The 5052-nt window shown below is 56.6% G+C and overlaps 1 pseudogene; it reads right to left on the minus strand.

Annotated features, from left to right (window-relative positions):
* Nucleotides 1-942: 942 nt before the first annotated feature.
* On the minus strand, nucleotides 943-2283 carry LOC107972851 (double homeobox protein 4-like protein 4; annotated as a pseudogene).
* Nucleotides 2284-5052: the final 2769 nt, after the last annotated feature.

The raw sequence follows: 5052 nt of genomic DNA on the forward strand, positions 1-5052 counted from the left end.
ATCACCTAAGTGTTGTAACCATTGTCTAGTTTCAGCCTACTGCAGATTTCTGACATACCTATCCACTGATCACCAAGTTGATGTAAATCATTTCTAGGCTTTTTTACAGGGGACCTAGTGATATATCTCTGCAATGATCACCCAAATGATGCAAATATTCTCTAGGCTCCGCAGGGAGTGGGTAATGTGACATATTTCTGAACTGATCATCCAGGAGATGTAACTATTCTCCATGCTTTGACTAAAGAGCGTCGGAAGGTGTTGGGAGAGCCTCAGCTGGAATTTCACGGACGGACAAGGGCACAGAGAGGCCAGCGGGCTCCCTTGCATGACAGCCAGTGTGAGCAATGAGCGCAAGTCTAGCCAGGATTCCGGCAAAGAGAGCTAGAATTCTGCGTTCCGCTGCCAGGCGCTCGATGGTGGCAGGGGGGAGGCTGCAGGGACACGGGCGGGCCGGAGACGGTGGCGTGGAGGTGCAGAGGAGGCGAGCCACTGGAGGGGTGTCAGGCCTGGACGCTGCGCGCGCCCTGTGTTTCGCGGGACAGGGTTCTTCACCCAGCCCAGGGGAGGACTCATTTTCTGGAGGGGGTGGTGGGTGCGGGGAGGGGTTTTCAGACGGGGGTGGGGTGGTGCAAATGCATGAGAGCTCTGCCCAGGCTACTCCCACAGCCCATGAGGCTGCCCGCAAACCGGCGTAGGAAGGCGGCCCACCTGCTGTTACATGGGACGGCTCTGGGATCCCCATGATGACCAGGAAAGAATGGCAGTTCTCCACTGTGTGGAGTCTCCCACCGGGCCTAGACCAAGAAGGCAGGAATCCCAGGCTTGTCAGCCCGGTGGAGGGGGAGGGGGAAGACACACCCCTCCATAGCCAGCAAGGTGTTCCCCGTGAAAGAGAGGCCACCGACCTGCCCCGACCCTACCCCGTCCCAACACTGCGACCTAAATCTCCTCCAGCAGAGCCCAGTATTCTTCCTCGCTGAAGGGTGCTTCCAGCAAGGTGGCCTCTTCCAAGGCCTCCAGCTCCCCCGGGGCCTCCGTTTCTAGGAAAGATTGCGCCTGCTGCAGAAACTCCGGGCTCGCCAGGAGCTCATCCAGCAGCAGGCCGGAGGAGAGTGCAGACGAGCGCCCCAGCTCCTGGAGCACCTGGGAGGGCGCCGGGATGCCTTGAATCTGCCCCTGCTGCGCAGAGGCCTAGAGGGGCGTGGGCTGGAGAGGTGGAGCTGCCCCGTCTTGGGGTTCCCACGCCGCCCCGGAGACCTGGGGACCTCGGCCCCAGCCCCACCACGGACTCCCCTGGGACGCGGGAGGCGCAAGCACATCTTGGCCCTGTGGCCCCACTTGAGCGGGCCCAGGCTGTCCCACCGCGCAAGGGCCTGGCAGGTCGTCGCGCTGCGGGTCCCGGTCCTCCCGGATTTTGCCCGGTTTCGGAGTCCACCGAGGAGCCTGAGGGTGGGAGAGCGCCCCTTCCGGAGGAGCCGGGGCGGCGTAGGCACAATCCCCTCATGCTGGGACACTTTGGGAGATCCCCTCTGCCGGTGCGGCCTGGCTGGGCTGGAGCACGGGGACGACCCTCGCTCCCTGCCTCATGAAAGCCCCCGGTGGGAGAGCGCCGGGTGTGTGGGGCACGTGGGGTGTGTGAAGCCCTGTTCCCCACGCGCCGGTGTGGGCAAAGGCGACCCACGAGGGAGCAGGGTGACACCCGCCAGGGGCCGCATTGCACAGGCCACCTGCCTGCGCGGGCACACTGCTAGCCTGTCCCGGGTGCCTGGCCCTTCTATTCTGAAACCAGATCTGAATCCTGGACTCCGGGAGGCCCGTCTCTCTGGCCAGCTCTTCCCTGGCGGCGATGCCTGGAAAGTGATCCTTCTCAAAGGCTCGGAGGAGCAGGGCGGTCTGGGATCCGGTGACGGCGGTCCGCTTTTGCCTGCCTTCTTGCGGGCCATGTTTCCCGGGCCAGGGCCGAGATTCCCACCGGTGCTGCCTCAGCTGGCGTGACCTCTCATTCTGAAAGCAAATCTGGACCCAGGGCTCCGGAATGCTGATGTCCTGGGCCAGCCTTTCACTGGTGGCGATGCCCGGGTATGGGTTCCGCTCAAAGCAGGCTCGAAGGACCTGGCTTTAGCTCGGGGTCCAAACGAGTCTCCTTCGCCGTCCCCGTCCCTGGGATTCCGCTGGGAGGGTGCCGTCTGAAGTTGTCGGGAGGGTCATCGCGGGGAGCCCCGGTCAGAATTTCAAGGACGGACACGGGCAGAGAGAGGCCGGTGGGCTCCCGTGCACCTCAGCTGGCCTGTGCACTGAGTCAGGTGCAGGCAGGAGTCCTGCCCGGACAGCCAGCCAGCGGCTCTTATAAAGGCCTGCAGGCAGGCAGTCTCCACCCCTTCATGAATGGCACTGAGCCCTGGGACAGCACACCCCACACTGGAAGTGTCCCAGGGCGTCGAGGCCTGCGGCCGGGTGCTGGTGGGGTGGGGGGGGGGGAGGGCGTGGTGATGGTGGTGGTGGGGCCAGAGAGATGAAGAGGAAGGGGGCGAGGGGGAAGTCGTGAGGGTGGTGCTTTTCGTAGGGTTGGGTCTCCGGACCGCTCCAGGAATCCCGCGGGAACTGGAAGCCGCTCTCTGGGCTCCCACGCGTCTTCAGCAGGGAGAAACCGGCCTGGGAGTGTGGAGGGGAGTGTGGAACTTAACCTCCATGGGAGTCTGGAGTGTTCCAGGCCCTCTCTCTGAGAAGGAGGCAGTGCATGGGGGTGTCGCCGTTGCCGGGACATTCTCACACACGCAGGCCTGTGGCTCTTGTTCATTTCCACGTAGAAGACCAGAGCGAGACCCCAGAGAGAAGATGCCTCCCCGGCGTGATGGCCTGACGATGGATTCCCGTGTGAGGCAACATGGGGAGTCTGCAGTGTGGCTGGTTTGGAAACTAGTAAAGAGAGTGAAGGCACCATGCCAGTCTTCCACCCTTCCCTGCAGGTTTCCGGGTGCCCGCAGAGCTCCGGGAGCAAACAGTCAGCATGACACATCTCTCAACTGATCCACAAATTGAAGTAACACTTGTCTAGGCTCTGCCTACAGGGGCTTTGTGACATATCTCTGCACTGATCACCCAGGTGATAGGACTTTTGCCTAGGCTCTGCCTATGGGGACATTGTGACATATCTCTACACTGATCACCCAGGTGATGTAACTCTTGTGTTGGATCTGCCCATGGGGGCATTTTGACATATTTCTGCACTAATCACCCAGATGATGGGACACTTGTCTAGGCTCTGTGAATGGGGGCTTTGTGACATATCTCTGCACTGATCACACAGGTGATGTAACGCTTGACTAGGCTCTGCCCACGGGACGTATTGACATATCACGGCATTGATAACCGAGGTGATGTAACCCTTGTCCAGGCTCTGCCTATAGGGGGCCTTGTGACATATCACTGCACTGATCATCTAGGTGATGTAACTCTGGTCTATGCTCTGCCTAAAGGGTTATTGTGACAGATCTGTGCACTGATCACTCACGTGATGTAATTAATGTCTAGGCTCTGCTTAAAGGTGCCTTGTCACATATCTCTGCACTGATCACTCAGGTGATGTAACTCTGCTCTAAGCACTGCCTAAAGGGGCATTGTGACAGATCTCTGCACTGATCACTCAGGTGATGTAACTATTGTCTAGGCTCTGTTTACAGGGGGTGTTGTGACATATCTCTGCAATGATCACCTAAGTGATGTAACACTTGTGTAAGCTCTGCCTACAGGGGCATTTTGACATATCTCTGCACTGTTAACCGAGGTGATGTAACCCTTGTCTAGGCTGTGCCCACAAGGGGATTGAGACATATCTCTGCACTGATCCTGAGGTGATCCAACTCTTGCCTGATCTCTGCCTACTGGGGATATTGTGACATATCTCTGCACTGATCTCACAGGTGCTGTCACTTTAGTCTAGGCTCTGGCTACATGGCATTGTGACATATCACTGCACTGGTCACCCAGGAGATATGACCCTTGTATAGGCTCTGCCAACAGGGGGCTTGTGACACATCTCTACACTGATCTCCCAAGTAATATAACTCTTCTCTAGGATCTGCCTACACGGTGCTTTGTGACATATCCCTGCAATGATCACCAAGGTGATATGCCACTTCTCAAGGCTCTGCCTGCAGGGGCATTACGATGTATCTCTGCACTGATCACCTAGGTCATGTAACTCCTGTATAGGCTCTGCCTACAGTGGCATTGTGACATATGTCTGCACTGATCACCCAGGTGATGTAACTCTTTTCTGGGATCTGCCTAGAGGGTGCATTGTGACATAACCCAGCGATGATCACCCAGGTGATGTACCACTTGTCAATGCTCTGCCAAAAGGGACATTGTGTTGTATCCCTGCACTGATCACCTAGGTCATGTAACTCTCGTCTAGGCTCTGTCTACAGTGGCATTGTGACGTATCTCTGCACTGATCATCCAAGTGATTTAACTCTTGCCTAGGATGTGCCTAAAGGGACTTTGTGACGTAACTCTGCACTGATCATCCAGGTGATGAGGCTTTTGTCTAGGCTCTGCCTAAGGGGGCATTGTGACATATTTCTGCACTGATCATCCAGGTGACGGACTCATGTCTTGAATCTGCCAATGGAGGCATTGTGACATATCTCTTCACTGATCACCCAGTCGATGTAACAGTTGTATAAGCTCTGCCTACATGGGAATTGTGAGAGATCTCGCCCCTCATCACCCAAGTGATGTAACTATTGTCTAGGCTTTGCCTACAGGGGGCTTTGTGACATACCTTTGCACTGATCACCCAGGTGATGTAACTCATCTAAGTTCTGCCTGCAGGAGATTTGTGACATATCTCTGCAATGATCACTTAGGTGATGTAACATTTTTATAAGCACTGCCTACAGGGAATTTTTACAAATCTCTGCACTGATCACCTAGGTGATGTAACTCTTATCTACCCTCTGCCCAAAGGGGGCATTGTGAAATATATTTGCAATGTTCACCTAGGTGATTCAACTCTTGTCTAGGATCTGCCTACAGGGGGTATTG

The sequence above is a fragment of the Pan troglodytes genome, chromosome 16 (genome assembly GCF_028858775.2).
Source record: "Pan troglodytes isolate AG18354 chromosome 16, NHGRI_mPanTro3-v2.0_pri, whole genome shotgun sequence".
Classification (NCBI taxonomy): Eukaryota; Metazoa; Chordata; class Mammalia; order Primates; family Hominidae; genus Pan; species Pan troglodytes.